This window comes from Canis lupus, chromosome 4 (assembly GCF_003254725.2).
Source record: "Canis lupus dingo isolate Sandy chromosome 4, ASM325472v2, whole genome shotgun sequence".
Taxonomy (NCBI): domain Eukaryota; kingdom Metazoa; phylum Chordata; class Mammalia; order Carnivora; family Canidae; genus Canis; species Canis lupus.
In genome coordinates this window covers 70,031,883-70,058,691 of record NC_064246.1, presented here as the reverse complement: position 1 = coordinate 70,058,691, position 26,809 = coordinate 70,031,883, and the positions used below count along the sequence as shown (strand labels likewise).

The following is a 26,809-nucleotide window of genomic DNA, read 5'->3' as shown; positions in this document are numbered from 1 at the left end:
CTCTTCTGAGAAGCCTCATACAAGCTACAGAGATGCTCTATTACACATATGTAATGGCCCCTAAAAAAGATTATGTTCAAATTCTAAGCCTCAAACCTTTGAATGTGGCCTTATTTGAGAAAAAGATATTTGCAATTGTCACTAAGGATCTTGAGTTAGGATCATCCTGGATTTGGGAGGACTCTAAATCCCATAACAGATGTCCTTATAAAAGCAAAGCAAAGGGAAATTTGAGACAGACACACAAAGGAGAAGGTAATGTGAATACAGAGGTGAAGACTCCATTGACACATCTACAAACCAGGAATGCCAAGGATTGGCAATGTCCACCAGAAGCTGGGAGAGAAGCACAGAACAGGTTCTCCATCTGCACCTCCAGAAGTAACAAGCAAGCCCTGTTGACATTTTGATTTTGGGCTGCTTCTGTGAGGACTGTGAAAGAATAGGTTTCTGTGGTTTTAAGCTGACTAGTTTTTGATGATTTGTTATGGCAGCCCTAGGAAACTAATGCGACTATCTCTATTTCATATGTCTTGACTGATTTCAGTGGTTCCCATGATTTGTTTTCTGGTGACATGATAAATCTCCTAGTCATATCCATACTCCTCTAATTTCAGGAAGCTAATAATTATTTTCTTAATTTCAGAGAATTTATTCTAATTCTAGAGGATATTTGCCTGTATTAACAACATCAGGAGGTAAGACTAAATTCTGACCTAAGCACGTCCTCTATAGGAACATGCACCCTCCTGCATCCTCACCTTTTCCCCATCAGGCCCTCTCCTTTATAAGTTGCTCAGATCTCTTCTCAGAAATAAGGAAAACACTTCTCTGTGACCTTGTAGTCCTCTAATTGTCATCTCATGCTCCTTTCATGATTAAATACTTAAACTTGATAGTCTACTACCCTCTACTTTTTCATATTCCCTTCCTATCAAAGGACTGTTCATCTCAACTCTACTCTCAGAAAATCAACTAGAACTGCTGATGGGTATCCTGCCCAAATCCAATTACTTTGTTGTTCAGCTTTTTGGGGGTATTTGGCTGCATGCATCAGACACATATCCTTTTGTGAGCCTTTTCTCTCCCTACCTTTTGCTTCCATAACAACCTTGATGCTCCAGTCCATGGCATGTATTTTCTGCATTAGGATGATCTGGATTTTTTTTTAATGATGAAATTCTTCTAAATTTTAGAATAACATTGGAAGCTTTCCTTCTTGATCTTTTTATCTTGTGGTGGTTCCTCTTGCATTTAGGACAAAAATTTAGACATTTTGGGTTTTGTTTGCAAGACTCTTAAAGATTCTGCTCCTTCTTAACATTAATATTCTTTCTTTACACCTTTGTATAGCATCCTCAAGTTTCTTGTGTGTGTGTTTTTTTAGAGAATTATTTGTTTTTTGACTCTTTACCTTTTCAAATATGCCAAACTCACCTCTCCCCCCACATCTAGTTTGTCAAGTTACCTATTTGCTCCTGAAGAGAGTAGGTAAGACCTCTCTCTGAAGCCTGCCCCTCCTCCCCTCTGGTTCAGCTTGAAAATAATCTGGGCAAAAGAGTTTACTGACCATCTTTGGAACCTAATATTGCACTTTTCTGCAGGATGTTACTTCTGACAAGACAATATTTAGGTCATTAAATTTGGCAAATTTTATTCTAAAGTGAGAATATTTTAAAGAAATTTGAGAAGTGCCACAAAACATTTTGAGGGGCTTGGGAGCAGGAATGGTGGTGTATAAGCCATAAAAGTAATACAAGACTCAACAATTTCACAGCTCAAGACCAGGTCTCAAATATAGTGTTGGAAGACTGGGCAAAGATGGAAGAGTTCTAAAGTGAATGGTGCTACCTTGGTTTTACAGCAAAAACTTCTCTTTTCAGACACTTAAGTACAGCCTTTCACACTATTGGAATTGTTTTAAAGCTATTTGGTATCCTTTAATTATATCCTTCCACTGTTTAGGAATGAGCAGTTTTTAGGGGCAAGGAAGAAAAAAATGATAGAGAGAAAACATTTGTTCAGCATAAATTCCAAGAAGAAAAGGTATATGAATATCAGGTTGCAATAACTAAAGAAAGGTAGGTCTGCATTGCAGGCCAGACTACTTAAAATGTATCTGATTTCCCTGAAATGATCAGAGAATAGACTCTGCCCCAGAGCCCCAAATCTCAGAGATAAACCTTTATAATGAAATGTTAGAGGTTTTTTTGAAAGGTTTTAATAAAAGTGTCCTTCCAGTATCCCATATGCCAGAGTGATAAACATTTACCTTTCTCCCAAGGTTAGAAGAGCAAATATCCCATCACAGACTTTCCAAATGTCCAAGCTACCATTTGACATTAAGTAGGTGGAGAAAGTCTTACTTCTAGACTCAGGTCCCACTGTAGAGAATAATCAACTTAAACATGTAAAACTAAAATGCATAATCCTTCTAACAATGTTACAGAATTGTCCATTGTTCTCATAAAACCTTCAGCAGGTTTTATGATGAATTGTTTTTGGAAAGGGTTTGGGGCTGGAAAAGGGATCTGAGGGCCAAAAGGTGCCGTATTACTTTCTTTGATCACTTTCCCAAAGTAGGGGCATTATTTAAAAAAAAAAATGTGTAGATTGCATTAATCTATGTGTTGTTTTAAAGCTCTAGTAAGGTGAAAGGTTTTCAAAAAGGGGAGCAAGTAGATGTAGGGTGTCCAGAAAGCCTTCTTATTTACTGGGTTTAGTCATAGATGCTCTTCTGACCAAGAAGTGCAAAATTAATCAGGAAACACATGCAAGGAGTATTATCTTGAAGCAGGGATTATAAATTGAAGCTCGAAAACATATATGAAGGTTCATGTGAGGGACGCCTAGGTGGCTCAGGACTTGATCCCGGGGTTCCGGGATCGAGTTCCGCATCCAGTTCCCAGCATGGAGCCTGCTTCTCCCTCTGCCTTTGTCTCTGCCTCTCTCTGTGTGTCTCTCATGAATAAATAAACAAAATATTTTTTAAAAAAGGGTCACATGAACAGTTGTCCATCTAAACCTAGCTAGAACAAGCACAACCTTCTTGTTCTTTTTTTTTTTTTTTTTTTTTCAACCTTCTTGTTCTTAGGGATGGGTTATTTCCTTCATTAGAAGATCTAGGAGAGGAATGAGAAGGTACAGTTGGAAAGAGAGGAGGATCTAAAGGTATTGTATATTCTTGACTCCTTCTTAAGGTCTAATATAGAACAGAAAGTTGTAAAAGACTTTGCTGAGTCAAGAAAATTAGTTCTCATTTGAGCAAAGATATATAACTTGGATTCTGGACTTAACACAAACCTCCCTGAAAGAAAGCAGGAACTTCCCCTTTCCATGGCACAAGAATCACATGACTAGAAGAGATTTTGGAGCTTGCAACATCTTTTCTCAGTTTCTGAGAAGGTTCTGAGAAATGTATACAAGAGGACTGCTTGAGTCATCTCATGACAAGTATATCCCTTGCACAAGAAAAAAAAAATCTGCTAGTTTGTTTATCCCTTAAGGTGATTCATCCAAGAATCTAGTATTTAGGATCCTGGAATACCAGTATAGGGATAAATCTGTGTTGTGAGAAGTTTGGCTGGCACCTCCTCATTCTTATTTACCCTTTTCATCAGAGGATTGCATGGGTATCAGCAATGATACTGTGTAATGACTCAAGGATTCTCAGCAATATCCTGACACTGTGGGCCCTCTCTTCTGAGCAATCTCCTTACCCTAATTATACACAGCAGAGAGAAATGTGCTTGGTCATTCTCAAATGTTGGTAAAAGGAATAACTTAAGGATTTTCTTAATGGGGCTACCATTCCACAAATGGTATGTTATGTTTTTAATGTTAAGGAGGGTGGGACAAAGACTTAACCTACCAAGCACTTGAAACGTTTATCCTGACAGCTCTGTGAAACAAAATATGTCTATTTTATAAATTAATGGACTCAGTAAAACAAAATCAATCACTAATAAGTCATTAGGCTCAAATTTGAACATGATCTGTGTTTGCTTTTCTACTATAGATGCTGGTTGCTCTTATCTTTTTTTTTTTTAATCACACTGATTTTAACTGGTATTATAAGTTCCCTTTAAAGGCATACTCCCACTGACTAACATACCAGTTAACTTTTCAGAAAGAGTCACATAAAATGGACACAGAAAAGAGTTAAGAAGAATCAAGAACAAAGCAACATAAACATCCTTGCTAGAGGATCCAGTACTTTGTACTTGTCAGAAAATATGCTCCCTTGTCCTTTGGAACTTCATGCCTGTCTCAGCTGAGGTAGTGCATTAGAACATGTGAAATATTAACCTCTAAGGCAGATCTCAGGGTCCGAGAGGGCAGCAAGCTGCATTTGCCATTATTTCCCAAGTAGCCTTTTGAGAATAAGGGATGTTGCCAGAAATGATACAGCGAAGTTAGGCTGTTGCTGATACTCAACGTAAGACCTTTCTCCTTTAAAATGCTTGGAATTGGGGATCCCTGGGTGGCGCAGCAGTTTGGCGCCTGCCTTTGGCCCAGGGCGCGATCCTGGAGACCCAGGACCGAATCCCACGTCGGGCTCTTGGTGCGTGGAGCCTGCTTCTCCCTCTGCCTGTGTCTCTGCCTCTCTCTCTCTCTGTGACTATCATAAATAAATAAAAATGTTTAAAAAAATGCTTGGAATCCTAGGCAAGGGAAACCTACTCTACTCTGCAAAGGCCCCAGGTGTAATAGTAAGATTTTTGCAGCCTGTTTAATTGGGGAAATGAGACTACATTAATGCACACTGAAAAGGAGTCCTTAGAAGATTCTCTTATAACTGCTGACACTGCCGTGGGGGCCTCAGGGACAAAACAGGCCTGAGTCAAGGAGGTATACACAAGTTATGCATTGACAGGGAGCATTTTTTCATTGCTTTTGACCCTTGGAAAGCATGCTCAAGGACCTAGTGAACTGAACTGAGAAGCTTTTCCCTGTCTTTGGAAGCAAGTCAAACTAAGAATTCCCCAGACAGTTCATTGTAGATAGAGATATGACAGCGGAACTGCTAAGGGTGGGGGCTTGGGGAAGTCTCACACACAGTCACCATTTTCTAGCTCTGCAGCTTGAGGCAACTTCTCTACTATTCACTTATGTAAAATGGGAATACAGTTTGCAGACTTGTTACAAGAAACCTCAGTGCCTACTGTATAGAAAGCGCACAATGAATGGTGGCTGTGATTAAATCAAAGCTGTGTCTCATGTGCTGTGTACTGTGTAGTCTTACATTGCAAGCAACATTGCTTTTCCACAGCAACTGTTTAAACAATTTCAGAACAACTAGGACCAACAAGTAAACAGCCAGCAAGTACACACAGAAAAGAATGTAGTGCTTTAACCCGTAAGGCCCAAGTGAAGAAGCGAGAGTGTTTGCCAGTGGTAAAGCCACTCCTGTTCAACTCCTGCTTCTGAATTTACTCTGGGCCACCCAGAGATGCTGAGTCAAATCCAAGACTACATCATGACCATTGGCAGTTTAGAGGGTCTAACTCACATCACCCGGGGAACTCTTACTGGGGAGGTCCTAAAAAGATGTGCATGCTACACCCAGATCGATTAGATCTAAATCTCTGAGGGCAAAAGACATAGATACCAATATATTTTAAGGATGCCCAGGTAATTCTAATGTACCGAGTGTGAAGTCCAACCATTTACTTCCATGATCCTTTGTCCCCTTAAAGAAATACCAAGTGGTTCGAGTTTAAGCTGGAAGAAACTCGGGGAGTAATTGGTCACTCTCTTTCATTACAAAAGATTAGGAAACTGATGGCAAGAAAGAATGTTTAACTTATCTACTGGTAAACGGCTGGTTGGGATAAAACTGGTGCCAAGAGAAATCTCAATCCTAACGTGAGACTCTACTGTCCTATTCCTAGAGGTTATATGTGTCACTTTTTTAGAACTATTTTTTAAGACTGTGCTAAGCCCATTACATACAGACTGAACCAAGAATATGTTCCATTTAGTAGATCTAGCAAGCACAGAACAGGAAAACAGAATTTCAGCAGAATTTTAAAAAATTCAGAATTTTTAGCAGAATTTCATTTCATAGGTGTTCTGTGAACCCAAACAGAAAAAGAACTTTATGTGATCTAATCACATATTATCACTGGATTCTTTTTTACCTAGGTAGCTGGAGTCCTATTTGGTCAAACTGGTTTATTAATGTTGATTTGGCTGCTTGGATGAAAGTATTTGGCTAGGTTTGAGCTTCAACTCACAGATCAAAGAATTCAAATTCATTTTAGTACATTCTCTTCTATTCAGTGTGTGGCTCACTCTTTCTTTCTTCCTTCCTTTCTTTCTTTCTTTCTTTCTTTCTTTCTTTCTTTCTTTCTTTCTTTCTTTCTTTCTTCTTTCTTTCTCCTTCCTTCCTTCCTTCCTTCCTTCCTTCCTTCCTTCCTTCCTTCCTTCCTTCCTTCCTTCCTTCCTTCCTTCTTTTTTAAAGCACAATAGAAAGTTTGACTTCTTGGGTTGGCAACTTTCAATATTTTTGACTTATTTTGACCTCTCTTAATTTTTGTACCCACCACACCCATTTTGTTTTTAAAATAAATTTTTATTAGGAATATCTCCTACTAGAACCTAAAAAATGGCATCATGATAGTGTTTAAGAGATTTTAAGTTTTAAAAAGGAGCTTAATGTTATCCAGATGAGGGCCCATTCTCTAGATTGGGCAATGCAAGCGGTTCACTAGGAATGTCTGAAATTGTTCACAAGTTGAATTGAAGTATTAAGTTTATGCTCAATTTTACAATCATATTACTCAGTTCTTTCAGTATTATCACTACTCAGAACAGTTAACTCTCTAGAGTTTGAAAAAGAAAAGTGTAAGCTCATAATAAAAATATGCTCTTGCCTTTTAGAAAAGCTGAGCATAAGTTAGTATGCTTGCATGAACGAAGACATACATAGAGCACTGAGTCTAGAACTTCTCTTTACACTTATGCAGACTCTAAGAAAGACTATAGTATTGGAATAGCCCTGTGGTCTTCTGGCCATGTGGAATTCTTGTGCACATGGACAAATGAGGCTTGCAGTTGGATTAATTGACATTAGAGTGTATACCCATCTCAACTTTAACATCCCAGTCAATAATTCCACCCCAGTTCTTGAACATGACTTCCTTTAGCTTAGACTGAACACAGAAGAAAAACTGGAATCTGACTTTATCCTTTAACTCACTTCTACAAAGGGAAGGAAGTTACATTGAAACTTTGGAGGTTTGAAAATCATGTGTCTGTCATTGCTTTATGTTGTTGGCAATGGATCACTTGGGTTATGCTCTATCATGGTACCCCTGACACCAGTAACCATCTGGATGTGGCTCAACTAGCTATGGCACATGTGCTCTGTATATCGCAAGTGAGCTGGGCAGAGCAATGTAGCAGATACAACCTGACACAGAAAAGGGAATGGGTCATTTCTGGTCTAGTGTACAGTGTGCTTCAACCTATATTTATCAGAGCTCTGCATTTGGGGGTTTCTGGGCCCTGATTCCCCCTAACAAGGTGGTATTTTAGTTTCCTTATCTGCTATTGTTTCATTTGTAATTATACCTCAGGAGTCATGTGGGGAAGAGAGATTGGCAAGGTGATTACTTCATCCTTGAGTCAAGTATATATCATGTAACATCTTGAATCACCTTATTGGCTGTTGCTTTTTTATTAGAAGGTTATCAAGTCACCTATGGAAGAAGCCATGAGTGATTCCCATTAATTCCAAGGAAAGGCTATTCAGAATTCATTGTTCTGGAAGAAGGAATACCATGGCTTTTTGTGGGGTAGGAGGGCCATACACCTTGGGCTTTAGGCTCAAAAGTAGCTGGCAATATGGTGAGTAAGCAGGGATTAAGGGAAAACTTCATGGCTGAGGAACGGGTATTCAGTAAGAAGTCTACAATAAAGACCTGGGCTAAAATGTCAGAGTTCCCACCTAACCCAGCCAAGAAGATACTTTTGCACTTTGGGCAGCCTCACTGATACAGTGACTAGTGGGTAGTACGTGTAAGCAGGCTGAAAGAGCTGTGTGACCACAGGCCTGTGGAGACAGGCCAGGATTCTGCTGGGCATTTCTTCCCCTGCTGAGACACTACTGCAGGGCCAGTGATGGCAGCACCTGATTCAGTCACCAAGCACTTGCTTTAGTGGGAAAACCCAGCATGCTTTAGTGGTGGCGCACTAGCCTGCACCAAGGTGCTGTCACACAACTGAGGACATGTGCTATAGTGACAGTGACAGAAAGAGGCCCTTGCAGAGTTTGCCATTTCTGGTTATGAAGTGATAGTAACCAGAAAGTATGCCAAAAAAGCATGTGGAAGGAATAAGATTTTTAAAAGCTGAAGTGTTGATAGATAATTGGAATGGGCAAATGGAATAAACGAGTTTTAAAATTTGAATTGAGAAGAACTCTATTGTGTACTATTAAATGGTCAAGTAGGATACTATATTTCATTCTGCTTTCCTCTCATCCTAAAGTCAAGGGAGGAAGGTATTCTAAGGAATGAACAATTTATACTAACAATTTTAGGGTTTTAAATTAAAAAAAAAAAATAGTGCTGTTAACATGGAAGCCTCTAGAAAGTTTCCACTGCAGGGCCTTTGGGGAAGTGATTTGAGGAGAAGCATTATGGAACAGATATGAAAACACAGCAAACATACGACTTTTACTTTGAATTTGGCATTTAAATATATAATGGATATTATGCTTAACTCTTGCTGGAAAAAGTCGTCGAAAAACTAATGAACCAAGGTGAGGGAAAAAGACTGTCATTGTACCATTTGATTCCTAGGCCAATACACTGATACTATTAATACCTTTCTCAACAGTCTTCCCTTACTTGTATGTATACCCACCCAAACTGACCAGCAAGTATTCCATTTTTTTCATATGCTTTCTTGTTCCCATATGAAATAGTCCTGAATTAAGTCAAAATGGGTGTACAGCATATCTAGTGCATAGACTTCAGGATACAATAGTTTATTCATTTGAACCCTTCACCTATGATACTTGTACATATAAATCCTAATTGTTAAACACAGTCTGCCTTCTACTCTAATATCATTACAACAGTCATCTTGGAAGTTTACGTGGATATTAGAAGAGCTACAGAAAGCATGTTATTTAGAACCATCTGCATTTTAAACATAAGAAGGAAGAGCCACGTACCCTAGTAGAATTATTTTATGACATACTACAGCAGAACACTTTCAAAGCAAGCAGGTAATCTTAAACTTTTCCTCTTCCAAAAACCAGTGCAAGAAACATTGCCTAAGATTTGGTTTCTTCTTTAATAGCCTGGCTGAATTATATTAAATCCCAATGTGGTTTTCCTTTCCAGGCAGAGGCCCACATTTATATAATCCTCAAAGCCATTGCTTGAGTGTTTCTGTACCTTTCCACAACTCATGTTTCAGAGACAAGCTGTGTTTTGAAGAGCTTAAAAGAACGAGAATCCAGCTGCCTTGTAATATCAGCACAGAAGAGTCAAACTGTGGTGTGTGTAGTAATTGTATATGGAAGGCAGAACTTCTTTTTCTGTCTGCATCTGTACGTAGACCAATACTATGGAAAAAAGTTATTTTTTTTTTCACAACAACACAGGATCAGTTTATCTTACCCTAATATGTTCTTTCTGGGTTCTAGGTGGCCTTTCCAGCAGAATATGTCCTTTGTTTTAGTGTTCAATCTCCCCTTAAGAGTTGGAATTAACCTTCCATGAGAAACTTGCCATTGGCTCACATTTCCATGTATGATATAATCTTCCTAGTTGGGCAAGTTATCTACTGCCAGCAGGGCATTTACACTTCATCTCTAAGAATGATGGTGGTCCTGCTAACCTCCATGGTTAAAAATATATATGTTTTTATTTATTTTTTTATTTTTTAAGATTTTATTTATTTATACATGAGAGACACAGAGAGGCAGAGGTCAGAGCAAGCTTCTTGCAGGGAGCCTGATATGGGACTCTATCCGAGGACCCTGGGATCACGACCTGAGCCCAAGGCAGATGCTCAACTACTGAGCCACCCAGGTGCCCTAAGAATATGTGTGTTTTAAAACTACTTTATCTGCCTGCTTTATATATCAATTATTGCTTTATGGAAGATTCTTCATAACTTAGCTGATTTTCCTTAGAAAAGATTTGGTTGCTCTTAAAGGAGATGAAGACAAAAAAAGAATCATTTACAAAATAAAAGGAGATTTGCTATTTATTTGTAAAATTTCAGGTTGACATAGAACCAGCAACCTGATAACCAGCCCTTTCTCCTTCTGATACCAGTGCTCTACCAAATTGAAGGTTACAAAGTTCCAGAACGCTTATCTAAAAGGCCAGAGGAGTTCTTCTGGAAGAAATAGGAAAAATAGGCTCATTTGCTTACTTCTTAGTTGCTGACCAAATTAGATTGGTTAACAGATAGGAGATCCCAAGGTAATTTCAGGTGAATCTGCCAACTTGTTTTCTTGCTTCTTGAGGTGATATGCTAATACTACTCAAGTGTGGAAAATTTAGGTGACAGGATGCAAAAAAGGTCCTGAAATAGCTAGACTACGTGCTTGGAAACTCTATGTATATATACAAATACTCCAATACTGCAGATCAAGCACCACAAGATGGCAAATACGCACAAGGACCCCTGAGCTAAAGTTCACTCTCTGTCATTATCCCTTCATGTTTTGGGAAATGGTATTGGACCAAGTAAGTAGTGAGAATAAATAAATGCATTTTTAAATTAAACTGAAGGATGGAAATATTCAAAGTAGCACATTAACCATGCTAAAGGAAACAGATTTGGGATTTTAGTTGCTGCACAATTGAAGCAACTATATCAAACACTAAATGATTCAACTCTATTGAAATATCTGTATAGGGTCCATTCACACTACAGATAGATGAACGTAGGAAGCTCCTATTGCAATTAGACAACCTACCGCTTAATGTCAAACTCTTGCTTGTAAAGTCTAAGCAGGTGAGACAGGTTTTGTTTCATGAACTCTCTAGGAATCCAAGTAAATGTGGCCAAAATTATGCCTGTTAGAATCGTGTAAGTCATCACCATTAATTGGTCCTCCCTTCCACAAACACATCTAGACATCTACCTTAGGAATCACGAAGCACAGTTAGAAAGTTGGGAAAAGTAATTCAAGGAATCCTGTATTTACTGCAGCCTTCAGGGAAAAGCCACCCCTATATGATCCCAAACATTAACCAATGTTCCTGATCAAAGAAACTTTCAGGAAGTCAATTTCTTTCTTTTTTTTTTTTTTTAAGATTTTATTTATTTATTCATGAGAGACACAAAGAGAGAAAGGCAGAGATACAGGCAGAGGGAGAAGCAGGCTCCATGCAGGGAGCCCGACGTGGGACTCGATCCGGGTCTCCAGGATCATGCCCTGGGCTGAAGGCAGCGCTAAACCACTGAACTACCCAGGCTGCCCCGGAAGTCAATTTCCATACCACCTCTGGCAAGTCATTTGAGTGACTTCTACCAATAAGATTAAAATGAAGATGGTATTTCAGAGAACTAAGTGTTCTTACAAAATGGACATACAACATACTTATCTTTTTCTTAGTTATAATAATAAAGAACACAAGGAAAGACCTCAAGTATCATCTTAATCTGTATAGAGTCTAAAAAAAAGTTTATTCTAAAATTTAAAGAGTGACTTGGAAGATTTTCTAACATACTGACTTACCACAAAAGCCTTTTCCAGAATAAGCAAATGGAATGAGAGTTCTTCCTTCTTCCAGGCCTCTTAAATGCATACCATCCCTATCTGGTTTTTTTAAGGTGATAAAACATGGGGTGCCACTTGGGTCTATAGTTCTAGCATAAGATGAACTAGTAGCAATGGTTGCTCGTCACATGCCACTTTGCTGGGCTTTCACTGAGACCTCCCAGCCCATTATGAGATATTCCTATTTTTACTGAACTACAAAGAGGCTTCTGGTTAGTCTACACAGGAATGTCAACATCAATGACTCACTGTAAAGGAAGTTTCCCTGGTTCATAAAAAATGTAATATTAAAGCAACATGTTTCATTAGCTTTTAGAGCTATCTCGTCTGTCTCTGAACTAGTAATGACCTGTTGCAAAATTCTGTGCCTGCTAAGTAATTGACACTTAACTATGGCAACCATGGGATGAATATAAGTGATTAGATTGGTGCTCCATGTATAGCCTCTCTTTATTATCCCTATTATAGTCATTAAATAAATGTAACTCGAGCTGGTCCTAGAAGCTTTGGACAGATTCACGGTGGCATCTGCTATTTTCTGGTCTTAGAATGTAGGCATTTTTAGCATCAGAGAATGTAATTAGATCATTCATTTCCTCAGCTGAACTCTATAGCCCTGTGCAAAGACAAGTCTTCTTTGAAAGCCACTATTAAGTTCCTAATCCAATCTTTATTAAAAAGACTCAATATTGTAGACAAGGAGGTTAAAACAAATCCTCAAAAAACTAATGATCAAGCCCTTCTATACCCCACAGCTGCCGTCTAGTGCAGCAAAATCTGAAATTAGGAGTGTTTATAGTTGTATTTTTTTTAAAACTAGGATGCAGTCCTTAATGAACTAGAGAAGCATGTAGATAATGAGTTCTACTAAAGAAAATAGTGACAGAAGTAACACTAAGGGACTAAATTTTCTTAGATCCACTAAAATAAGCAAAGAAGGGACTAAATTTTCTTAGATCCACTAAAATAAGCAAAGTTCTACTCTGAGGGCTAATTATCAGAAGTGGATGTGATTAGTATTTCTTTCTGAGAGTCAATCTGTCCAGTGTCGAGGTTCTCTACCCTAAGTTCCAGTCTACATTTGTACCTCCATCTAAGAAACTCCTTAAAGGGTATAAACCAATGCCTTTCCTTTTGACTCTGAAAAGCCTGCCATCTAGCTCACATTGTGCCTAGCCAGAGTAACTACACTAAATGGAAGTCATTGGCTACCTTAGATTTTCCCCTGAAGTCATGCTATTAGAAGATTAAGAAGGCCTTCAAATATTGATAGCTTTAAAAAATGTTATTATTATTTAATTTTCTTTTGTTCAGAGCATATTGGGATTGGTGATTAATCTCTGCTTAAAACCACTATGGAGACTGCAAACAAAGTTTGCCCCCAAATGCAAGCTAATTCATGTAATAAATCTATGTCCTTACTATGTGCCAGGCACTCTTCTAGAGCTTGGGATATGTCAGTGAGCAAAGTAAAGATCTATACCTTTGTAGGGTTTACCCTCCAGCAGAGAAACACATAAATATATTATAGTCTTTCAGAAGGTGATAAATGTCCTGGAAAAAAAGAGAGCAGCCGGGTAGGAGATGGCTTAAACAGGTTTCTTAGGAACACAGAAGGAATACCATATTTTTATAAGTTAAATTATTGGATGTTTGTTATATGCCAGGTGTGAGGTATGATGTCTCATTAAATGCTAAAGTATCATCATCCCTACCTGACAGGAGAGAAGGTGAAGTACAAAAGTCAACCAACCCACTAAAAATTCCAGAAGTCTAATACATATGCTCTTTAACTTATTTTAGAATTATACAAGCAAAAAGAGAGAATTAAACTCAGTTCTTCAGATTGGAGGAATATGAATTTTCAGATTGGAGGAAAGTGAATTTGCCAGAAAATACATTCAGGAAAGAGGAATTGATAGCAGTCAGTAAAGGATATTTATGTCAGCTTGGCTAGTACACGAGTGGTGCTGGGTGATATGAGGGGAAAAGATTGAAAGGTGGGTCAAACTGGATTAGAGTAAATTTTCAGAACTACATTTTGTCTAGACGGTATCGGGAAGACTTTGAGGTTTGGAGCAATGGTGTGGAGGTTGGGGTGGTGACAAATCTGAGCATGGACCATGGCATCAAAGAGTCACATAGCTTTGTAGTAGGATAGTCGCATGAACTTGCCACTTTGATTCAACTCCGGCTTTTTCATTTAAATACTTGGCCAATCTTTTGGAAACAAAGCCTTTTGATTGAAAGGTTAAGGTCTAACAATCTCAAATGTCAGATCCAAGGTTAGCCCATTTTGCCAAGCTATGATGCACTGTGACCCTCAAACTTCAAATAAACCAAGTGTCCTAAAGGTGGCTTAAAAAAAAAAATCAAAGGCCATTATGTCTTATAACCTTCATTCTAAGAAGATCCATTTTATCCTAAAAATAGAATTCCCATAATGTCAGTTTCCTAAAAGTTGATATAAGTGAATTGGTAGTTTGAAATGTGAGCACCTAAAGGAACATCCTTTATAAAAGCCAGCTACTAAGATAGTCATGTCGTTACAGCACCTCATTTGGAGAATATATAGCATTTCCCCATTTTATACATGTTCTCCATAGAACTTGAAAGATCAGTACCAAGGAAATGCTGGTTAAGAAGAGAGTGAGCAGGGTAAGAGAAAGGTCTCTGCTTCTTATGCATTTAGAATAGTGATTTAAGGGTGACATGTGCCTTTCTGCATTTTAAAAATTAAATTCCTTAGAGACAAGCTAATTTGTCAGGTAGCAATATCTAAAATGTAGGTAAATCTACAGACTACCTTGGGCTAGGGATAGAATCACGAGGGTACTTTAGAATTCAGTACATAAAATTAAACTCAAAAGCTAAGAGAAACTACGACGTGAATACACACATGTCCGGACCATAGAGAATGCTGCCCACCATAAGCTTTGAACTATTGGCTTAGACATCATTCATTGATACTTACCTATCCAAAATGATTGAGAAAAATTCCTGATGTATTAAAAAAATGAACAGTAAGGCTTGAGTCAAATGGACAGTAGAATTTTCAAAAGTTCTCTTATGCTGGGATTTTAAAAGTTGGGCAGTGTATGGTCTATTGTTGATTTTTAGGCTGTTTTCCTTGGACCCAATGAGGTCTTTGCAACAATAATGAATTGGCAACCCAATTTAGGCATTTTGAAGAGCCTAATGGATATCACATCTTTACCCACATTATAGCTGCAGTATGCTATTTAAAAAAAACAGGTGTCTTTTGATTTTGGCAGAAATTCTGTTAAGTCAAAGGGATAATTATTAATTATCCAGTGCTTGAGCCAAAGGTTTCATCTACTTTCTCCATTTTTATTTAATTTTTAATTTTTTTTTTTTGGAAACAGTTGAGTGACCACTTTAAAAAAGAAAGAAACTGAAGGAGAATAAGAAGTTGTCCTCGGGTGAAGTATTATGTTGAAAACTATTCACCACTATGATAATTATTCGCCAGGTGATTATACCCATCGGTTCAGATCATGTAAGAGCTATGATGAATACTCCATTGGTAGAGTTAACCCAAGGACTTGAAAAGATCACACCATTTGGAGAATTTCAGTAACAGCTTGTCCGCCTTTCTCAGGCCCTGAGCAGACATAAACTAGAGGAACATACGGATGTTACTCATTATAAATAACCTTAAAGTTAAAAAAAAAAAAAAAAAAGGACTTGGAATTGCTTTACTTATACCAATAGATGATAAGGTGAACTGAAGTTTCCCATTCTGCTCACTCCATAATAAATCACAATCAATGTTGCAAATGAGAGCAACTTGTCACTCATTCACTTGGCCATCTGGTTATTGGTTATAGAACACCTACTGTGTGCCAAATGCTTGCTATGCTACATCTACAGTGATTAAAGACACATGCCTTCTGTTCTCAAGGGGCTTACAATATAGGCAAAGGACGGACACCTGGGACGCCTGGGTGGCTCAGTGGTTGAGTGTCTGCCTTTGGCACAGGTCATGATCCCAGAGTCTTGGGATTGAGTCCCGCATCAGGCTCCCCGGAGGGAGTATGCTTTTCCCTCTGCCTATGTCTCTGCCTCTCTCTCTCTCTCTCTCTATGTCCCTCATGAATAAATAAATAAAATCCTAGGGCAGCCCTGGTGGCACAGCGGTTTGGCGCCGCCTGCAGCCCAGGGTGTGATCCTGGAGACCCAGGATCGAGTCCTACATCACCTCTGCCTGTGTCTCTTCCTCTCTCTCTCTGTCTCTATAAAGAAATAAAATCTTGAAAAAAAAAATCTTAAGAAACCAAACCAAAACAACAACAACAACAACAACAAACGATATAGGCAAGGGAGAGAGAACATGCAAGTACTAAAATCGGTGCTAAGTTTTTTAGAGGAAGTGTTTCTGATTAGGGTAGAAAGCCTCATCGCCATTAGTAATGTTTAATAAGAGCAAAATTAGACTACTTCAAGGAACCCTATATAAATTGCTTTCTTATTTTTATCAATCATGGAAAGATGCGAATTTTGTCTTAAGGGCTTAATTACCCTCTTCAACAGATAGTTTTAAAATTATGACATTTACTTAAATTGCTAATTAGATGGAGGATATTTACATTCAATGTTTGGGAGTTTTCTATAACCATATTACAATCTGGAAGAGCATCTGTGTGACAGAGCCAGTGGGAGGAAAGAATCTTGTGATACACTCGGTTATTAAAGAATGTCAATGATGATTCCTGAAAAAGTTAGCCAAATTTCTGAATCAACGTTATTTTCATAAATACCAGAAAGAAACTCTATGCTCATTTGGCATTCAGTTTTGTCACTTCGTAAGGGCAAGCAATTCGGAGATGACATGAACCTCGGTATTCTAGAACCAAGCACGTTCTGTGGCACTCTTAATTATCAGATTTTATGAGTACAACAGTGCCGCTTTCAAATCAGGCAAAACTACTGAATTATAGATTTTAAGGAAGCAATATTATGAAAATGTAACCAGGGCCTGTCCCAAAGTGGCTTTGGTATTTAAGTAACATGGCCTATTGACGAGAGCATTAAAAAAGGAGTGTCCAATAGCACCTGGTTGATGTCAGTCTTTAAAATATTGGACTTCATTATCACTGCAAATAGTAAGCCCTTCAACAGGTGTTGGCTACATGAAGTTTAAGAGTCCAGATCCTAAAACCAAACACGGTTGCCTCCATTGTTTCTATTAAAGAGTTCTTACATAGAAAGTTGAACATTTGTATCTCTATACACTACCTGGAAACAGAACAACATAATGTATTTGGTATGAGAATACGCCTAAAAGATCAGTAACAGTACTCTCTGTAGTTTAGCATAAAATGAAGATTTTATCATAGACTGTTCACATGTCTACTGAATTTGGCCATCCTGTGACCCTCTTATTTTCTGGAACTGCCCTTTATGTCCATTCTCCTCCTCCCTCCCCACCAAAAATTTTTAAAAATTTTTAGTATTTCTCCCTAATCTTGCCTCACCACCACCCCAACTTCCTGTCGGAGAAGGACAAACATTATATGTTCTCATTCATTTGGGGAATATAAATAATAGTGAAAGGGAATATAAGGGAAGGGGGAAGAAATGTGTGGGAAATATCAGAAAGGGAGACAGAACAGAAAGACTGCTAACTCTGGGAAACAAACTAGGGGTGGTGGAAGGGGAAGAGGGCGGGGGGTGGGAGTGAATGGGTGACGGGCACTGGGGGTTATTCTGTATGTTAGTAAATTGAACACCAATAAAAAATAAATTAAAAAAAAATGAAAAAAACAAACAAACAAAAAAAAAACAAAAGAGCAATACTTCCTTGTATCATGTATCTTATCCCTCACAATTAGCCAGCTCATCTTACAGCATTATTTTGGTATTTTCTGTAGGCCTAACATAGGTACTTTTTAAGATGTTTAGAATAGTTGAAGTAAAGAAACTCTTTGTGGGATGAATTTTTTCCTTCACTTTCTCAAAAGAATCCAATGAGAATCTAAGTTGTAAGAAACGAGTTGTAACTGGTCTACTTTTATGGTTGAATTCTTGTGGTAATGCCCTATCAGAGCTCATGGCCTTCCTGATTTTATATTATCTTGTATCTCTCTCTCTATATATATGTATATGTATATATGTATTTTTAGAGAGAGCAAGAGGGAGAGACGGAGACAGAGACCTGTTCCCTGGAGAGGCTAATCTTTTCCATTTGCCCTGTACACACACACACACACACACACACACACACACACACACACCCCATACCTTCTTGTATTGCATCCCTAGCCTGTAATACTTTCTGGCTTCACCTATGCGAATTCCTTCCTGTCATTCAAAGTCCACTCAAGATGTGTTGCCTTAGCGGAGTCTTCACTGACTTCTCACTAGGCTACCGTTTTTCTACACTTGCCATGACCTATTGTTGTCCTCTGATTCACTTCCCCAACTCAATGAAATTTTGAGGTCAGGTCCTACTTTTCAATGTCCCACGTAGTTTGGTAAATAGTGCACTTAAAACATTAGTGATAACATAGTTTCCACGTGTTCATAATATTCGCTTAGGCAAATCTTTTCTCTACGTTGCTGATTTGTCACGAAATGTAGGTTTTTCTTCAATTGGTAAATGATCTCTGCTCAAATTCATTCTGCCAATATAGCTAGGTTAATTTATCTGAATCAGCATTTTGTTTTCCTGATTTAACAAAGAGATCTACTACATAATAAATACAGATTGAAGTTCTTTGTCCTTATATACGAGTCTCAGTGCAATCCATCTCTCCTTTCCAAACTCATGTCTTCCCTCTCTGCCATCTGTACTTTCTCTTGGTCAAACTGGCCAGTCTGTATCTTTGGACACATGTCTGGAAAATTTGCATATGTACTTCTGCCTAGGATGCGTTTTTCTTCTATCTGACTCCTACCATTCTTTTAAAAGCCACGTCCATTATCACACTGGTGTCTTCTTTCTCTTGACCCTGTCTATACCATTTAATTGTAATAAGACCATACATTAGTTGAAGAGATGTCATCTTGTCTAAATGTCTTGTAGGCAGCGATTGTTGACATTTATGTGTCTGCTAGCAGGTGTCAGGACAATATTATCATCCAACTTTCAATTACAGCCAACTTTTAGTCATTGAGAACTTCAGACAAGCTGAATAAATCAGAAATTTCCAAAGAACAAGTTAACAGGCAGTTACACAAACATCCATGCAACAAGATACCCTTCAGAAGATAGCTTCAACATTGGATAAATTTAAATTTTCAATTTGTTTGTCAATTGTCAACATATACATTTCTGAAAAGCTTCAGTTATAGCTGAACGTTGGTCCAAGCAGAAATTGATATTCAGTCTCATTATCAACCAGCTCTACTTAAAAAATGGGATGCATTTAAGATGTTTAACCTTAGAAGCAAAGGTTAAAAAAAAAAAGCCCAAACACAAAAACAAAAAATACCACCCCCACCCCCCAGTATTAATAAAATTAAAGCACATCAGAGACTTTCTTTTAGAGGACAGATATTTGAGCAACTACTCAGAAGCATGCCATTTCCACTTCTGATCCTCTGATCTAGAGGTCAGTTATATGTTTTCCACCTGGATTAACATTGTGCCCCAAATCCAGACTGGCTCAGCATTCTTCATATAACCATGCCAGCCCTCTGACAGGTGTTCGAGAATATGATAACTAAATGATAACAGAAAGCACCTTGGGATCTGCATTACGTATCACAGAAGATTAAATCAGGTTTGGGCCTGTAATAGGACACTTAAAATATGGAAAATAAATGAGGTCAGTTGTAGGAAATGTTTAGAACAAGGAGGACAGCTATATCCAATATGGACACATTTAGTGATGCTATTCATCACTCTCCAGTTCTTTGAGCATGGATTAACTCTAGACCTTAAGAGAACTGTATTGTCCTGCCCAAAGAAGATTTAAGTGGTACCTTAAGAGTTAATATCTGTGGGCCTGTATTGGCTTAGGAAGCATTGCCACATTCTCTGCTTGACCCTCACATTTAATAGTTTCAAGGTGTGCAAGAAAGAAAGTCTTCTAATTTTCAGCTGAAATGTGTTCATCTTTAGATTTTAGCTTGCCTAAAGCTCACAAACAATTAAAACAGGAGCGTTTTCCAAATATCAGCCTAATTGGTGCATTGAGAATTGTAGTTCTAGAGCAGGTGCATTTCTAAAGCAGCAGTTCCGAGAAAGCATTTTTTTTTTTTTTTATGGCTTCACCATTAACTCTAACTTTGAGGCAACTAATTTTCCTGATGGAGAACATGAAGCTCAGACATGATATCTCTTGTCTTAAATGGCAATGTGAGTTGTGGACACAGTCATTTGCAGTGCAGAGTCCAAGGTCTTAACCACTAACCTATGTCATCTCCTTGAAACCAGAGTTCCAGTTCTCTAATTCTGGATCACACCCTTATATTTCTCACTCTATGGTGTGATCTCTGCTAATCACCAGTCTCTGATTAGCATCCATCATTCTTAGGACTGTTCTGCAAGGTGAGTGAGGCAGTTACGGATGAGGAATATTGAGTAGCATGCCTAGGAAATGGCACAGCTGTCATTCCAATGCAAGTCCAGAGTCTATGTTCTTTGTTTCATGTGATGTAGACTTTCTTCCAGTTTTCCACTCACTAGGCTCTCTTCCACGGCCAGGCTAGCAACATAATCCACATAATAGGTACTCAGTAAATATTCAGATGAACACCAAGATTCAAGTCATAAAGATACATGCTTGAATCCTAGCTCTTTCATTTAGTGATATGACCTGGAGCAAGCAGATATGTAATTATCATATTTGAGCTAAGAAAAGATATTTTTTCTATCTTAAGTTCTTTAAAGTGAAGGATAAATGGAATGATATTTTCTAAACCATAAAGCTATGTAAAAACTAAGTGTAGTAGATTCATTTACCAATATGGAGAAGCCTTCATCCGCACTCTGGGCATTGCATGAAAAACAAAATAAAAAGTTTTATAGGTTAGAGAAAGCCATCTGGTTCCTGGGTAATGATCTAGTTTACTAGAATCTTTTTTAAAAGAAGTAACTGGGACAGTCTCCTAATAAATGGAGATTAATCGTGCTCTTAAAAAACCCAAAGGAGGAGAAAGGATTTGGAAGTGAGGTGATAATATAAAACTAAGGAGTATATCGGTTTTCCTCGGATCACGAAAGCAACGCTTGAGATAGTAGGAAAAATGTCAAGGTCTGTGTTTTTTCATCTTTTGCATCCTAAGATCCAGTTAAACTGAGCTATGTTTAAATGCTTTGCTTTATTATTTCCATGACTTAGGAATCCAAATACTTTGTTATGCTTCCCCTGAACGACTGAATTATAAAACAAATGAATTGTGAAAGTTACTCTTAGATCATGTGGAGGGCTTGTTGAAATACAGCTGGATGAGCCCCACTGCTGGAGCTCGGCTCAGTGGATCTGGGATGGGGACCAAGAATTTGCATTTCTAACAAGTTCCCAAATGATGCTGGTGTTGCTAGTCTGGGGACCACACTGTGAGAAGCACTAATCTAGATGAATTCTCTCTAGTTGTGAAATACACGTGAAGGTAACTAAGTATCCAGTCTTGAAAGACTGAATGAATTTGATTGTAAAAATGAGAGTTTATGTGTTTGATCTGTCCCATAAAGACCTCAGTCTGTTTCAGAGAAACACTGTGCATCAGGGAGCAATAGGGTAGCTTCCTACCCAGAGAAAATGTGAAACCACATATCTCTCCCCGCAATTTCTTCCAGGTTAAACAGGGTTTTAAATCTCACTTTTCCACAATTGCTACTTCCTATTCCTCTGCTTCCCTTACTCTGTGGTTACCTAAAAATTTCAGTGACAGCCCTCCTGGATTCCGCCTTCTGGTAACTTCCTTATAGCTGAACACTCACACTTGGCCTGCTCGGTTCACTCCGAGTTCTTACTAGTTTAAGGCATTGAAGGTCACTTGCCTCTAGCTAGCTTGTATACGTGACGGTAGCAGAGAAACACTGCCAGGCTTCTTTAATATTGAGGCAATAGCTCCTAGTTCCTGAAATTCCATAAACCTTAATGTTTTGCTACCTTGATGATGTAAGAAATTAGAAAGAGTTAGATAATTAAGTGTTGAGATTAAAATAAGTTGAGGGGAGGAAAAGGATGAGGTAGGTAGACAGGAGATCCCACCTCAATAAAAAAGTCACTTCCATTTTTGGATCAGGAAGCAATTTGTTCAGATTTTGCTCACCCTAGAGTGGCAGGCTTCCTTCCAGGGTAGGAGAAGGATGCGGGAAGGGGAGTAACCATGGCAACCTGCCCAGCTATGTGGGCAAGGATAGGATGGGGCCGCACGCACTTGGAAAACTTTATTTCTAGCCCAGTCACTCAGTTTAGTATGGGTGGTCCCTGCTTTCCCACTTCCTTCTGCTATAATGCTGACTTGGGGAAGAACGGCTCCCCCTCTGTAGGGAGGCTGCGAGGGGGTGGAGACCTGAATGAGCCGAAGGAGGTCAGCTTGACCAAAGCAAACTACAGGCTTCCAGGCGGAGAACAGAGAGCAACTCCCTGTCTGTTCCAGTGTGAGCACAGCAAACACACTGGCTTTGTTAATATTAGGTGCTTGAATGACGGACGCTTTTCAGGTAGACGAGCAGTGCCCGATTTTGATGAAGAAATTCTCCAGTCGGCCTTGGGTTTTCACAAAGACACATAATCCAGTTGTTCGAGGGGCAACCAGAAAACAAAACACACATTTCTAGGTTGGAATAAGGTGTTCAAAGCATGTTAGATTGACAATCTCCCTACCAAACGTGGGCAAGGTACTCTTATGCTCTCCAGGCAAGGGAGCTTAAGTCCAGAGAGGCCACACAATTTGCTCAAGGTCACGTAAGCAGCAGTGGTGTAGCTGGGATGGGAATCAAGACAGCAGAACCCCTGCTCTCCAGACCCCCTGCTCTCAACCCACTACCTGACTGTTCTGGGTGGGGGGCAGAAGCTGGCATGAACGCTAGCCCTCTGTGTCCATCCTCGGCATCACGTGTTCCCCTCATCAGAAATTAGTATGTTTTTACTAATTTAGAAGAAGAGGAGACCCGGTGGCCTGCTCTCCTCGTGATTCATTCAGTCCAGCCAGGCTACGTTGCCGTGAGCGAGCTTTCCACGAAGCACACCTAACTGCTGTTGCAGCTAGCAGCTCACCTAGAGGTGACTTTGGCCTACGTCTGTGCGCCTCGGTGGCACGGCTTCAACTCTACACGCACACGCAGCACCAGGGAGAATTTTGAAAGACCACATCCTGTTACTCAGGTGTTTCTTATTGCCAGTGTAGTTCTCGTTCTGATTCCTTTTGGGGCACAGGAAACCCGACACATTCAGTCTGTTAACCGACATTCCCCAGCCAATCTGCTTTCAAGCCTTTCCACGCAGGGAGGCATGTTCTGATGACCGCGAGGGCAACCGAACACAGGAGAGCTCAGTCTTCGGCAGCCTTCCTGAGCATTTCAGCATCTCCACTGGTCTCTGAGAAAACGATCAATTAAATCCTCAAGGCAGGAGAGATGAAGGGAGAGAAACACACGATGCCTTCAAAACCATTCAGATAAAAAAATATCAGCGGTGGCAAGCTTAGGCTTACGGTAGAATTAGAAATGAAGCAGCGCATAGTTGCTGTGCGGCCAAGGTCCACAAAGCCTCCTGCAGGCCAGGCGCCACCCAGCAAGGCATATACCTTCCTGCTCTCCTTAATCTTCAGATAATTGAGGCATGGCCAAGCAGGCCAACGGCTATCACCCCCAACCCCCTGGTCAGAAGTTTCTAGAGGTCCCTGTACCACCTTCATGCCAACAAGTGTCTTAAAAGCAATTCCCTCAACCTAAACAAGGTGACTACAATCCATTCAACCTTTGGGGTAAGACAAGAAATAAACCTAATGCACGGGAATCTGGACTTTTCCATGAGTCTAAAACTGTAAAAAGTCTTCAGTGGAAATGCAGAGTCTTCCTCGACAGATTAGACAAGGCTTTTAACAAGTGCCATGGAGGGCTCCCTCCCCTCTCCTACAGCCTCAGGTGAAGATCCCGTTGTGTCCAGGATCAGAAGGCCAACAATATATATGTCACAGTTCAAAGCCGGAGGACATTTCACGGCCATCAGCGTGTTCTGGCCATCCAGGCAGATGGCCTATAGCTTGAAGGAGAACTGGCTGGTAGGATAGTTGTTTGGATAAGAAAGGACAGAGCTGGGAGTGCAGGGAAAGGGCGAGTCAAGTGATTCACCAACAGGAAAAAGAATCCAGTCTGCCTCAGGGGGAGACCCATCAGGAATCTGGAAGAAGTAATCAGTCCCAGAAACACACCCTGGGAAAGGCTACTAGATCTCCTTCGCGCTTTCTCTAGGAGACGGTCCACACCGCGCACTCCACGTTGCTGTTGTGTCAAGTGTGGCACTGTTTATTGCCCCACGCCCAGCGCTTCACCAAAAAGGTCCTTCCCCAAAGATTAAGGAGGGCCTGGTCCCAAATACTTCTGAATTCTCAAGGCAATAAACTTTGCTACAGTGTCACTGAGGCCTGTTTCCCTTCAAGGAGGGAGAGACAGAACCTGGGATGGCCCGGGCCTGGGGCCCAGAGAAAGGCAGCAGGATGGTGGTCTGACCGGTGGCAGCAGGGGAAGAGGCAAGCAAGGAGATGTCCCAGAGCACCGAGACAAGCCACCGGGGAGCCGCCGTGCTCCCCCATTCCCAGCCAGTTCCTCCCTCCCCGGCAGCCTTGCCGGAGATGAGTAGATGACACACCCGGCCAGGGAGCTAACCTTACGCCTGTAAAGAGGATCAATTCTATCCGTCCTATCAAAGCCATTCCTAGGGCCTTCCTTATCAGACATCTCAAAGGCATTTTTGTGGCCGCCTTCTTCCTCCAACCATTACTTCTGTGCGAGTTAGTCCCGGCTTACCTTCTTCTCCCCCACTGCCCCGCTTTGCCCGATTAGGGCCAGAAATTTTTTCATTAAGTCACTTTATAGTGTAATAACAACATTTACTATTCATGAAGTCTCCCCTCCATAATTGTTAAGTCTTTCCATGTGTCTGGAAGCTTATTTCTGCTCTTCTCATTTTACAAGAGTGCCTCTCTTCCTTGCAAACACAAACTAAAGAGAAAGAGGAAAAGGTGGGGGGGTGGGGGGTGGGGAGAAGGGGTGGAGATAACATCCAGATTCTTTAAGTGCTTTTAATCCAGTGAAATTTCCCTTTGGACTCCCACAGCTCCCTGCTGCAACTGACGGCGGGGACCGAATTCCAGGCTAGGAAGGGAGTCGGGCCAGAGGAAGGGAAGCAGGAATAACAGAGTCGGCTCTATGCTGGGAAAACCGCTAGGCTGACTGGGGCTCCATGGTTTTAACCCATTCATCCCCCCCCCCCCCCCCCCGCTTTTCTAGAATTCTTACTTAATCTTTCCAGCCAGTTTACAGCAAGCAAGCGAGCAGGCCGACACCTTTTAAACGCTCCAGGGATTTAAAACAAGTTTGTTCAGTCTCTTGGGCAGATACTTTCTTAAGAATGCGGGTGTGAGACAAAGTTCACATTTTCATGCCACACGTTGTCAGTCACCGGGAAAACGCTTCTCAGGGGGGCACCACCCAGGTCCCCAGCCTTGGTCACGGGGCAGGAATAAACGCCCTCGGAGGGGTTCATCAGGCGGTGGGCAGCCACGCCAGCCCCGGGGCTTTTAAACAAGCACGAGCGCGCGCGCACACACACACACACACACACACACACACAAAGGGAGGCGCTTGTGACATGTCACAGCCTGGACGTGTCTGCAGCCCGAGCCCCCAAAGGTGATGCATCCCCTGGAAGCGTTCCTCGGACCTCAGGCCCCGACGCTGCTCCCCCGCGCAGGTCGCCTCTCGCGGTCCCCCGCGAAGTCCCGGACCCGCACCCCGGGGTGGGGGGGGTGCGAAGGAGGGAAGGAGACCGCGAAGCGCGGGGCCCGGGGGAAGGTCGGGAGCTACTCACCCGCCTAGCGCCTCGGCGGAGCGCGCATGACCTCGGGAGCCGCGCCTGCAGGCTGCCGCCAGCCCACCCGGCGGGCCGCGCTTAAATAGCCGCCGCCGGGAGCTCGGAGCCGCGCGGCCACTCCCGGCAGATATGGTTCTAATCAGATGCTGGCAGCCGAGGGCTCCCCAGGAATGCGCCGGGATGTTTTTGCTGCCCGGGCTCGGTAACTCCCCCTCAACGTGTCTGCTGAGTCTTCCAAACTTAACTGTTTATTAACTCGAGCCGCCGCCACGCACAGCAGAGCCGAGCGCCCGGCTCCCCCGGCTCCCGGGCCCCGCCAGCGGGGGGCGATCGCGGGGGGCGGGGGGGCGGGCCGCGGGGGAGCTGGGCACGGGGGGGGCGACCGGGGGAGATGGGCACGCGGGGGGCGATCGCGGGGGGCGGGGGGGGGCGGAGGGGGGGCGGGGGGGCGGCCCGCGGGGAAGCTGGGGGGCGGCCCGTGGAGGAGGGAGCCCTCGCCCCGGGGACCTGGGCACGCCGGGGCGATCGTGTTGGGGGGGAGCCCCCGCCCCCGGGAGCTGGGAGGCGGCCCGCGGGGGAGCTGGGCACGCGGGGGGCGATCGCGGGGGGCGGGGGGCCGGCCCCTGGAGGAGGGAGCCCCCGCCCCCGGGAGCTGGACACGCTGGCCCGGGGAGGGGGCAAATGAGGACAGGAAAGGGAAACCCCGCAGGAAGGGGGTGGGATCCACCCCGACCTTGGTTTCGCCAATTCCCTCGCTGGATCGCCCGCTGCAGGGCTGCGGCTCCCGCGGCCGCCCCTACCCTGCGGCCGTCGGAACAAAGGGCTGCCTTTACTCCAGGCTGCGCTGGCGGGAGGCGAGGGTCCCCGCGCGCATCTGCTGTTTCCACGGCTGCGCGTGCGGCGGCCGAGGTGGGTGCACTGAACTCGGTGGGAGGCTCGGTGTGTGCGCATCGACGTATGAAATAAAATCCCGGTGGACAGAGACAGCGCTTCACGAAATCCACGTCAACGAAAGCATTCACCTCTAACCGATAAA

General features: G+C 41.7%; 1 protein-coding gene across 5 annotated transcripts in view; it reads right to left on the bottom strand.

Annotated features, from left to right (window-relative positions):
- Positions 1 to 26,089, bottom strand: part of DAB2 (DAB adaptor protein 2) — a 51,057-nt gene extending 24,968 nt beyond the window's left edge. For 4 of the 5 annotated variants that reach the window (XM_025436219.3, XM_035714916.2, XM_049109306.1 and 1 more), the window contains exon 1: positions 25,771 to 26,089. The gene's annotated coding sequence lies outside the window, so the exon portion shown is untranslated. Of the gene's footprint in view, positions 1 to 22,956; positions 23,273 to 25,770 lie in introns of those variants that run through there. The other variant, XM_035714913.2, reaches the window with a different exon arrangement.
- Between the last annotated feature and the right edge of the window lie 720 nt (positions 26,090 to 26,809).